Source organism: Trachemys scripta, chromosome 25, assembly GCF_013100865.1.
Source record: "Trachemys scripta elegans isolate TJP31775 chromosome 25, CAS_Tse_1.0, whole genome shotgun sequence".
Lineage (NCBI taxonomy): Eukaryota > Metazoa > Chordata > Testudines > Emydidae > Trachemys > Trachemys scripta.
The window spans coordinates 5,560,897-5,572,810 of NC_048322.1; the positions used below are offsets into that span (position 1 = coordinate 5,560,897).

At 46.5% G+C, this 11,914-nt stretch overlaps 1 long non-coding RNA gene across 1 annotated transcript; it reads left to right on the forward strand.

Annotated features, from left to right (window-relative positions):
- Positions 1–3,258: 3,258 nt before the first annotated feature.
- Positions 3,259–7,978, forward strand: LOC117870072. Its single transcript, XR_004643881.1, has 2 exons — positions 3,259–3,562; positions 6,749–7,978. It is a non-coding gene; the product is annotated as an uncharacterized LOC117870072 (long non-coding RNA).
- The last annotated feature ends 3,936 nt before the right edge of the window (positions 7,979–11,914 follow it).

An 11,914-nucleotide genomic window follows, 5' to 3' on the forward strand; every position in this document is an offset into this window, starting at 1 on the left:
TTCTTTTGGCCCAATCCTCCCATTTGTCTAGGTCCCTCTGTATCTGATCCCTACCCTCCAGCATATCTACCATGCCTCCCAGTTTAGTGTCATCTGCAAACTTGCTGAGAGTGCAGTCCACACCATCCTCCAGATCATTAATAAAGATATTAAACAAAACCGGCCCCAGGACCGACCCTTGGGGCACTCCGCTTGAAACTGGCTGCCAACTAGACATGGAGCCATTGATCACTACCCGTTGAGCCCGACGATCTAGCCAGCTTTCTATCCACCTTACAGTCCATTCATCCAGCCCATACTTCTTTAACTTGGCGGCAAGAATACTGTGGGAGACCGTATCAAAAACTTTGCTAAAGTCAAGGAATAACACATCCACTGCTTTCCCCTCATCCACAGAGCCAGTTATCTCATCATAGAAGGCAATTAGGTTAGTCAGGCACGACTTCCCCTTGGTGAATCCATGCTGACTGTTCCTGATCACTTTCCTCTCCTCTAAGTGTTTCATAATTGATTCCTTGAGGACCTGCTCCATGATTTTTCCAGGGACTGAGGTGAGGCTGACTGGCCTGTAGTTCCTCCTTTTTCCCTTTTTTAAAGATGGGCACTGCATTAGCCTTTTTCCAGTCATTCGGGACCTCCCCCGATCACCATGAGTTTTCAAAGATGGTGGCCAATGGCTCTGCAATCACATCCGCCAACTCCTTTAGCATCCTCGGATGCAGTGCAATCTGGCCCCATGGATTTGTGCTCATCCAGTTTTTCTAAGTAGTCCTGAACCACTTCTTTCTCCACTGAGAGCTGGTCACCTCCTCCCCATACTGTGCTGCCCAGTCCAGAAGTCTGGGAGCTGACCTTGTTTGTGAAGACAGAGGCAAAAAAAGCATTGAGTACATTAGCTTTTTCCTCATCCTCTGTCACTAGGTTGCCTCCCTCATTCAGTAAGGGACCCACACTTTCCTTGACTTTCTTCTTGTTGCTAACATACCTGAAGAAACCCTTCTTGTTACTCTTACCATCTCTTGCTAACTGCAACTCCAAGTGTGATTTGGCCTTCCTGATTTCACTCTTGCATGCCTGAGCGATATTTTTATACTCCTCCCTGGTCATTTGTCCAATCTTCCACTTCTTGTAAGCTTCTTTATTGTGTTTAAGGTCAGCAAGGATTTCACTGTTAAGCCAAGCTGGTCGCCTGCCATATTTACTATTCTTTCTACACATCGGGATGGTTTGTTCCTGCAACCTCAATAAGGATTCTTTAAAATACAGCCAGCTCTCCTGGACGCCTTTCCCCTTCGTGTTATTCTCCCAGGGGATCCTGCATGTCTTCTTGGGACTTGGATAATATTTGTACTAACATCCTTTCACCACCCAGCCTCCTGGTCTCCATGGCTTGCACCAGACCACTCTGTCACACTGCATCATTTAATGTTTTGGCAGGCCTTCCTGGAAATAAGCAGTTGCTGCTTATTGTCAATACCACCATACTGGCCTTTCTAGGGCTGTAATGTAACAAGTTATATAGCAGGACTCATACGTGCTGGCCGCCGCTTCCCGCAGCTCCCATTGGCCACTGGGAGCAAACTGCGGCCCCTGGGAGCTGCTGGGGGCCATGCCTGCAAACAGTCAACATCAGCAAAACGTCTGGCGCCCCGCAATCAGTTTGAAATGAGGCCTTTTAAACTTCAGTTACTGGTTCCAAAATAAGATCGTTTTCTAGAAAATGTCTGATAAGTACTTTGCACTTCTCTATCTAGTTGTCTAATGAACATCAGAAAATTAATATTGGTAGTACTGTCTTCCAAAGACAGTACTACCAATAATAGTGTTCTTCAGTTCATTAGACAACTAGATAGAGAAGTGCAAAGTACTATACTTAGGAAGGAAAAATCAAATTCACAGCTACACACTAGGGAATAACTGCCTAGGCCATAGCACTGGTGAGAAGGATCTGGGTGTCACAGGTTGAATATGAAATGACAGTGCAATGCAGTTGCAAAAACCATTAATATTCTGGGGTGCATTAACAGGAGTGTCATATATGACACAGGAGGCAATTGCCCCCACTCTGTTTGGCACTGGTGAGGCCTCAGCTGGAGTACTGGGTCCAGTACTGGGCGCCACACATTAGGAAAGACTTGGACCTATCACCATTTCAGAACCAAATAAGCACCATTTTTTCCATGCATTGTGGGGAAAGTAACCAGGTAACTTTTCTAAATTGTTTAGAAAACCTGACCCTTGAGGAATTGTTAAAAAAACTGGGCATGTTTAGTCTGGAGAGAAGACAACAGATGGGGGGGAACCTGTTATGTCTTCAGATTTGTCAAGGGCTGTTATAAAGAGGACAGTGATCACTTGTTCTCCATGTCCACTGAATGCAGGACAAGAAATAATGGGCTTAATCTGCAGCAAGAGAGATTTAGGTTAGATATTAGGAAAAAAACTTCGATTATAGGGATAGTTAAGCTCTGGACAAGGCTGCCAAGAGGTTGGGAAGCCCCATCGTTGGAGATTTTTAAGAACAGGTTAGACAAGCATCTGTCAGGGATGGTCTAGATCTGGTTGGTTCAGTCTCAGCACAGGGGGCTGGACTTGATAAACTCTCCCTCCAGCCTGCCTACATTGCTAGGATTCTGAAAGCTGACCTATTAGAAAATGTTTACCAAATAGTCGTGCTACTAAAATGATGCTGTTGACGTCACTAGGCCTCACCCTAGGTAACTCGGGAGGGTGGAAGGCCACAAAGTGTCAATGAAGCCTTCCTGCACTAGGCCTAAGTGAACCAAACTCTATCCTTCCATGTTTAAACTCTAATCAACCTCAAAAGCCAGGTGCAATTGGAATATGTAAGCAACCAGTTATCTGTGTGCAACCCCCTGCTCAAGCGGTAATAATGAGGCCTGCATGTTTCTGGCTGAAGGGAAAAAGGACAAGATAACGGTTTAAAGAAGTTACTAACAAGCTAGGCTTATAGCTGCCAAGAATGATTTAACTGCTTAAATGTAATCGTTATTTGCTTAGTAACTATTACCAGGGACGGGAGGGGTAGAGGGAGGAATGGGGGGGAGAAAGGGAGGGCTAGAGCAGAAGGGGGGGGGGGGGAGGCTTAACTGCAAAATGTATAAAAGAAGAAAAACTGTTCCTGTTAATGTGCTTGATCTGAGACGTGCCTGTCTCCTAGCACCACTTTGGGATCCCAAATAAACTTTGTTTGCTTCTCCCCCTGGTGTGTTTATTGGCGCGAAGCACACCGGGCAACGAACCCGCTGTTGCTTTGCCTCGGGCACTCTGTGCTGGCAACAGTTTTGGCGCCCAATGTGGGGCTCGAGGGTGAAATTTAGCCTTGCCCGGACCCCTCTCGGAGGTCGACAGATTGCGGCGACGACCGATGCTCAGCGCGCACCAGTGACTTTACCGGGGGCCTCGGCGAAGACGTGGTTTGGTCGACCCCGGAGGGCACAACGGTGCAACGCGCTCGAGTAGTGGAGAAGCAGCTGCGGGCGACGGTGGGGAACCGGTCCCGTGGATAGGGCAACGGTGCAGAACCGGACCCTTGGATAAGGTAGGAACAGTCCAGTGGGGACTTTATCTGTCTTGACCTGGGGACGCCCAGTGTCTACCTGTTATGACCTGGGGACACCCAGTGTCTCCCTACGGGGCAGGGACAGAGTACAGCAGGCAGGGCAAGGTGTACACCCTTGGAATGCATTCTGGTGAATTGGAAAGTGTTTGGCGCAAATCCAATAACTAAAAGTAAACTGAAAAGGTTCTGTACAGTTGATTGGCCTCAATATCAGCTAGAGGACCAGGAAAGGTGGCCACCGGAAGAATCACTTAATTACAACACGATCCTTCAATTGCATCTGTTTTGTCAGCGAACGGGTAAATGGAATGAACAGATGTATGTACAGTTGTTTATGTTGCTAAGAGATAGGTTAGATATTTTGCAAAAGTGTAATTTGACTCCGACAGGTTCGGTAGTAGCTACTGTTAGTCTCCAGAACCCCCCACCCCACACACACACACACAGCTGTAATGGCAGGTCCGGTGTCCCCTTCGGCTATCACACCCCCACCATATAAAGACAAGGTGTCTCAGGTCCCAGAGATGCCCCCTCGGTGGGATTTTATCCGTTGATCACTGAGACCGTGGTGTCCAGACATGGCTCAGATAGGAATCACCACTACTATGCAGGTTTACACCCATGTGCCTTTTAACCCGGTGGACCTAGCAGCCTTTAAGGCACAGGTAGGGGAATTCTCAACGAACCCAAGCAAGTCTATCTCGGTCTTTGAAGGGTGCCTGGCTAGCTGTAAGCCTGACTGGGATGATTGTCATGTCCTTATGCGGACCCTGCTGTCTGAGGTGGAGCGTAATCAGGTTGTGTCTAAAGAAAAGGAAAAGAGGCAGGCGAAAATGATGGTTGCAGCAGTACAGGCCGGTGGCAGGGGAAAATTCCAGGAAGGTGGAAGGGGCCGGGGAATGAGAGGCCGTGGACGTGGGCGCCCTGGCTCACAGGAAAGGCGTCTGGGTCGCAACCAGTGTGCCATATGCCGGAAGGAGGGACATTGGAAAATGAGTGCCCTGAAAGGGAAGGTACCCCTATGATGGCAGCGGAGGATCAGGAATGGGGGTATCAGGGGAGATGGACTATCCTGCCCCTGGAACCCCGAGTAAAAATGTGGGTGGGAGATTCGGACATAGACTTTTTAATAGACTCTGGAGCTGCACAAACCGCCGTAAACCAACCCCTGCAGCTGCCTGTGTCAGAGTCCCTCACTGTGGTGGGTCCCACAGGGAAAGGAACCAAGTGCCCAGTATATGCCCCAGCGGAATGTGCTTTGGGAAACAGAACTCTATCTCACAGACTGGTTTACCTCCCTGATTGTCCAACACTTCTACTAGGACGGGACCTGCTTTGTCGCTTAGGAGCCACCCTGCATTTCACCCAAGATGAAATAACCCTCACCTTACCCCCAGAGAATGCCTGGATAATGACACTTGCAGTTGAGCCCTCAGCCATGCAAGCCTCAGAGTGGAGCCAGTGGGAGGACAAAAGGAGGGTTAAAAAGCAGCTTTGCTGGACAGTGTTGGCCCAGGGATTTAAAAATTCCCCCACTCTGTTTGGCCAGGCCCTGGCCAGAGACTTGGAGGAGTGGGACAATGAGGACAGGGTCCTCCTCCTGCAATATGTGGATGACTTATTAATTGCTGCCGTGGGTCTCATCCCTTGCCTTAAAGCCACTGTGAGCCTCCTGGACTTTGTTGGACTCCTCAAAAGTGGGTGTGCTCGTCCTGGTTTGTTGCTCCAAAGCTCTGTATAGAAGTTATTTTACTGGAAGGGTGTATAATGGCAATGTGTATGTGTTCATTGTTGGGAAAAGGTGTATGAGTGAAGAGTGGAAGTTTCCTTTGTAAGTTAAAAGAAGCCAAGAAGGAGAGCAGGAAAAAGAACAGAACGAGTTAACTGAGGGGAAAAAAATATAGCTAGCAAACTCAGTCCAAAGATAAGATGCTGGCCGCATCCAAGGGCATTGTTCACAGCTAAGACTTGGCTGACAACCAAGAAAAGGGGGGCCTGAATGTGCCCAAGCAACTATGAGATCTGCAAAACACTGCCAGGCATTAATGAAATGTGTAAGGTTTCTTTTCTCACAGATAAAAGAAGTGCTAACCAAAGACCCTAGCAGCCCTGCCATTCATTGAAACAAGGAGACTGAGTCTACGTAAAGTCCATCAACGAAAAACTGCTTTGGCTCCATACTGGAAAGGCCCTTTCCAAGTCCTGTTAACCACCAACACCGCTGTGAAGTGCCAAGGACTGCCCACCTGGACCCAGGCTTCTCACTGTAAAAAGACCCCTCCACCTCGGGAGGACTCTCCGACTGATGATAAGCCTATTTAAAGACAGGGTAATGTGCTAGTAACCTCTCCCCTGTATGATGCTGAACCACACTGTTTCAGGAAAAGAGAAGAAGGAACACTTGCTTCATTGGAACCACAAAGTCCAGAAATTCCTGACTATAAAAGACATTAAGAACTGACCCTGGTGAAGAAACAAAGAATCATACGCTGGCAGGGAGGCTCTTAGACCCCTGGCCTCCCAGGTACAGGCTGAATGTCTAATCTGCCAAAAGAACAACCCTCAACCAGGAGTGTCAGTGCCACCAGCCACTCTGGAACCTACCCCAGGCCCAGGGCTGGTTTGGCAAATAGACTTTACTGAGTTCCCCCGGACCCAAGGATTCAAATACCTTTTCGTCTTGGTGGATCGATTCAGCGGATGGCCTGAAGCCTTCTCATGCCTTAACAACACTGCCAAAATGGTGGCTCTGAAATTTGTCAAGGAGATCATTCCCCGCTTCGGACTCCCCCAATGGATGGAATCTAACAACGGAACACACTTCACATCCCAAGTCATTCAAAAGATATCAGATGCCCTGCAAATCCCCTGGAAGCTCCACACTCCATGGCGACCGCAGGCCAGTGGAGTAGTGGAACGCACAAATCAGACACTTAAGCGGCACCTCTCAAAGGTCTGCCAAGAGGCTTCCCTTAAGTGGCCTGATGCTCTACCCCTTGTTTTGCTCCCCATTCGCGCTCTCCCAAAGGGCAGGTTAGGGCTCAGTCCCTTCGAGATTATGTTTGGAAGGGCATGGCCTATGAACGGTACACCGGTTCTGGCAGGGAAGTGGGGTGTGGCTTTTTATCTCAGCTCTCCGTCTGCTGTTCTCTGTTCTCTCCACAGGTATACCAGAGATTTGCAGCCTCTCCCGCTGGGTGCCCCTGTCCACTCCTTGCAGCCAGGCAATTCCGTTCTCATTCGGACCTGGAAGGACTAGCCTCTCCAAGAGAAGTGGAAGGGACCCCACACCGTCCTGCTGGTCTCCCACACAGCAGCAAAGGTCAAGGGACACAAGAACTGGATTCATCACTCCCGTCTGAAGGCAGTGCCCGCTCCTGAACAGTGGACCGTCCAGCCTACGGAAAAGGACTACCAGCGACTGCCTGAGACTTAAACTGTTATTCAAAAAAACAATAAGATCTGCTGGGAATGCCCTGTGGTCTCTTTGGACAGTCGCAGCACACTCCTCGTGAAAACTCTAAGCATTGGTTGTGTTTACTCTCACAGGGCCGGCCTAACCTGGTGGCCTGGTCCTTTTGTTTTTAATCTGCCTACTATTGGTAATTGATATTTTGTGGGTATTTGGGGAATTGTAATTGTTAGGCCCTAGGGTCACCTGCCCAGCATGAGTTCAGGTCCAGGGTCTGCCACAGTGGTACTCTTTGCCATAGGGACACTCCTTTTGTTACCTCCTGTTTCCCACCAACCACATGCGGGATGGAAAGGGATCCCTACTAACTTGGAAACAAACACATATGAGTCCTTGAAGGTTTGCTTTGCCCAAGAGTTTAACCTCTCTAACTGCTGAGTATGCTCCCAAATCCCGCACCACGCAGCAGGGTTACCCTGGAGGGTGGTCCCCCAAAATTGGTCAGATATCTGTTGGGGATGGTTCAGTAGGGGAAGAAATACCTCGGGTACCCCCTTGTCACAAAACTGTACCATTGAATCCCAGTATGCATTAAGGGACAACCCCTGGCCGCCCCAGGCAGCGTAAATCTTTGTATGCCGCCTCAGAGCCCATTAAGGAAGGAGACAGGTTGGGTATAATCCTCCTCCCATCCCATGGGGTGGGACGGCTAACCCAATTTTATCGCAGGCTCTCTGTGTTTCTCACCACGTTCGCCAATGAAACCTTGGCCATAGAGAAGAGCCTTAACTCAAAGCTATACCAGCTCCAGTTGCTGTCCCTGTAAAACAGACAGGCCTTAAATTACGTTTTAGCCTCCCAGGGCGGGGTGTGTGCCCTTATTGGGAATGAATGTTGTACTTATGTCCCGGAAAACTCACAGGATATTAACAAGCACGTCCTGTCGGCCAAACAGGCTTTCAAGCAGTGGAAGGCCCAGGAAAGGAAACCCACAGTTTTCGATTCCCTTTGAAGTTGGTTGCCCAACTAGGAGGACTGGGTGGTGGCCTTGTGTGTCTCCTCCTCACAGGTGTGGTACTGTGCCTGGTCACCCTCCTCCTGATTGCTTATTTTAAATTGTTCCTCCGTAAGCTTTGTGCCCCCTGTTCCTCAAAAATCCCGGCATACCCTCTCATTGAAAACCCCAGCTTCATAGCACTTAATCATATCTTGTCCACAGAATATGAGAAAACTCAGCCAAAGGCTTGTTGAGTATTCTCAAAGGAGGGAGTTGTTGACGTCACTAGGCCTCACCCTAGGTAACTTGGGAGGGTGGAAGGCCACAAAGTGTCAATGAAGCCTTCCTGCACTAGGCCTAAGTGAACCAAACTCTACCCTTCCATGTTTAAACTCTAATCAACCTCAAAAGCCAGGTGCAATTGGAATATGTAAGCAACCAGTTATCTGTGTGCAACCCCCTGCTCAAGCGGTAATAATGAGGCCTGCATGTTTCTGGCTGAAGGGAAAAAGGACAAGATAACTGTTTAAAGAAGTTACTAACAAGCTAGGCTTGTAGCTGCCAAGAATGATTTAACTGCTTAAATGTAATCGTTATTTGCTTAGTAACTATTACCAGGGACGGGAGCGGTAGAGGGAGGAATGGGGGGGAGAAAGGGAGGGCTAGAGCAGAAAGGGGGGGGGGGTGAGGCTTAACTGCAAAATGTATAAAAGAAGAAAAACTGTTCCTGTTAGTGTGCTTGATCTGAGACATGCCTGTCTCCTAGCACCGCTTTGGGATCCCAAATAAACTTTGTTTGCTTCTCCCCCCGGTGTGTTTATTGGTGCGAAGCACACCGGGCAACGAACCCGCTGTTGCTTTGCCTCAGGCACTCTGAGCTGGCAACAATGCTTTCTGCAGAGGTTAGCACATCTTCTAAACAGTACTCTTAAGTCTTTCATAAACGCGCAAATTACTATAGACCCTCCTTTGTAGGTAAAGGGGCAGTGCCATTCAAGGGTAAATTCAATTAAAGGTCTTGTAAATAGCTGGTAGTAAGAATTTGGCTGTGAATGTCTTAAAATGAAGGGAACATGACTGGATATAGATTTAAAGTTACTCTTTGGAGTTAGACTGATGTCTTATAGTTTGGCACAAAGCACTGACAAAATGGGTCCAGCTGGAAGGAGTGAGACCAGAGCTGGGAGGAGGAGGAGGGGAAATGATGTCCATCCTCAAAATGTTAAATGAGACTTCCCAAAATAAGGCGAATCTGTCAGTGGTAGGAAGGGATGTTACTGGTTATTTAAACTTCCTAAAATGCAAGTTTTAATTTATTATTTTAAAGTAATTCCTTTTGCTCTTACATTAAGCAGAATTATCATTTTGTCCATACTAAGCTCTTGATTGTCTATAGCGTCATAGAGAGACAAGTTGGCTGAGGTAATATCTTTTCCTGGGCCAACTTCTGCAGGCTCTTGTGATAGCAGCTGAAGGGAGATTCCAGCTAACTTATATGGCTACATCCACTGTAAATTAGGAGGGGGGAAAAGCATCAGCAAGTTAACTTCAAGGTTTTTGTCACCACAGATGTTTCACAGGGTTGTATTAAGGTTAGTTATTCTCAATAGCCGCATCATGTATGTGTTTTCCACAGCAGCTTTTTTAGGAATTGGGCCATTAGGGTGATTTACACTTTGATAGACATGAATGAGGAGTTTGGGAATTGCGCGGACTAACTGTTGCACTGCAAAAGAGTAAGTGTGACCTGAACAGAGAAGCCAAAAGGACCCTTTGACAAGGACTGCTTTGCAATAAATGAAGGTATTTCCTTGAAAAGTGGCCTGTAAAAAGGGCCTATAAAATTGTCCTGGTATTTGTTTGAGTTCTGTTCATGGTACAAGAAAATATCTTGCTGCTGCTGCTACATTCTTTTCTTTTATGGATGTGGATGGCAAAGACCAACAAATCAATTTCTACTTTCCCAAAAGATGCAGAATTGAGTGGCTCAAGAAAATAAGCACCATTTTTTCCCATGCAGTGTGGAAAAAGTGACCATGTAACTTTTCTAAATTGTCTTGTTTGCATGCCTGAGGTCTAAAAGAATTAGACAATATTGTGACTGGTTCGGTCACAGAGACCCCCTTGGGACTGTCACCTGACGTGCTGAAACTACCTCTGAGCCCGTTTTCCCTGCCAGCTTGGGCCTCCAGAACCCCGTGTTGTTGAGCCAGACACACTAGCCTGGGGCAAACACAGACCCAGGTCTGAACCACGCCCCCAAAGCTGCAGACTTAACTGAAAACAGCTCAGCAAGTGCTCCTGTCTCCAGCACCCGGACACCCAGCTCCCAATGGGATCCAAACCCCAAATAAATCCGTTTCACTTTGTATAAAGCTTATCCAGGGTAAACTCAAATTGTCCACCCTCTATAACATGGATAGAGAGAGATGCACAGCTGTTTGCTTCCCCAGGTATTAATCACTTACTCTGGGTTAGTTAATAAACAAAAGTGATTTTATTAACTATAAAAAGGAGGATTTAAGTGGTTTCAAGTAATAACAGACAGAACAAAGTAAGTTACCAAGCAAAATAAAACAAAACACTCAAGTCTAAGCCTAATACATTTAAGAAACTGAATACAGGTAAATCTCACCCACAGAGATGTTCCAATAAGCTTCTTTCACAGACTAGGCTCCTTCCTAGTCTAGGCCCAATCCTTTCCCTGGTACAGTTAGTTAGTTCCAGCTCAGGTGGTAACTAGGGGATTTCTCATGACTGGCAGCCTCCTTTGTTCTGTTCCACCTGCTTTTATCTCTTTGGCACAAGGTGGGAATCTTGTGTCTCTCTTGGTTTCCACCCCTCCTCTTAAATGGAAAAGCACCAGGTTTAAGATGGATTCCAGAATCATGTGACCTCGTCAGATGTCCTGTGAGACCTCATTCTTCATCCCGTACACAGGAAGGCTTGCAGGTAAACAGCCATTTACAGCCAATTGTCCTAGTCAATAGGAGCCATCAAGATTCTAAACCACCATTAAGAGTTAACTTCATATTTCTAGTTTTAGATACAAGACTGATGCATACATACAAATAGGATGACAACGCTCAGTAGGTTATAAGCTTTGTAAATACCTTACAAGAGAGCTTTTGCATAAAAGCACATTCCAGTTACATTATATTCCCATTCCAAGCGTATTTTCATAAAGCATATGGAGTGCAACGTCACAAACGTGTTTTATAACAAACCCGTTGTGTGCTCTTGTGTTACCGCCCTGGAATAGTTAAGATTAAGATTTTGTAAAGTACATTAGAGGCGGCAACAAAAATAACTGAGGAATGATTGCAGTAGATGTTCTAGATACTAATGCTGGAGCAGCGTTAGATTAGTAGAACATCGTCTTTAGATTTCTTGTGTTCATTCTACAGGAGAGAGAAGAAGAAATTCAGGGAATGGATGTCCTGAAGGATATGGAAATACATAACCACTAGGTGACTGTGTAAGTTGAGGACTGATATTGGAAAAATGGATAAGCAATAAGACAACATTTATTAAGTAACACTACTCTAGAGCATCAACTCTGTCTGAACAAGAGTAAAGAATTGTGTGGTCAAAACATGTCAAACTCAGATTTTTAGTGATGAGTTCCTTGGTTGCAGTTATAAGCTAACATAAAAAGGCAATGTGTGCAGGAAGGAAAATTTCAATTTTTATTTAAAACAGGCCAAAGACTAGCTTTATATCCTATGAAAATAATTCCTTGCTTCTGTTTGAGAAGTTAATACAGAGTTTGTTTGATAATGATTGGGGTCATTTTAGTCATTAAGATAAAAGCCTCCGGAGGATTCCTGATTTCTGGATGTTTCTAATACTCAGTTCTATGATATTCATACTACATAGATCAGAGAGCATAATTTCAGTAGTGTAATATAAAAGATAACTG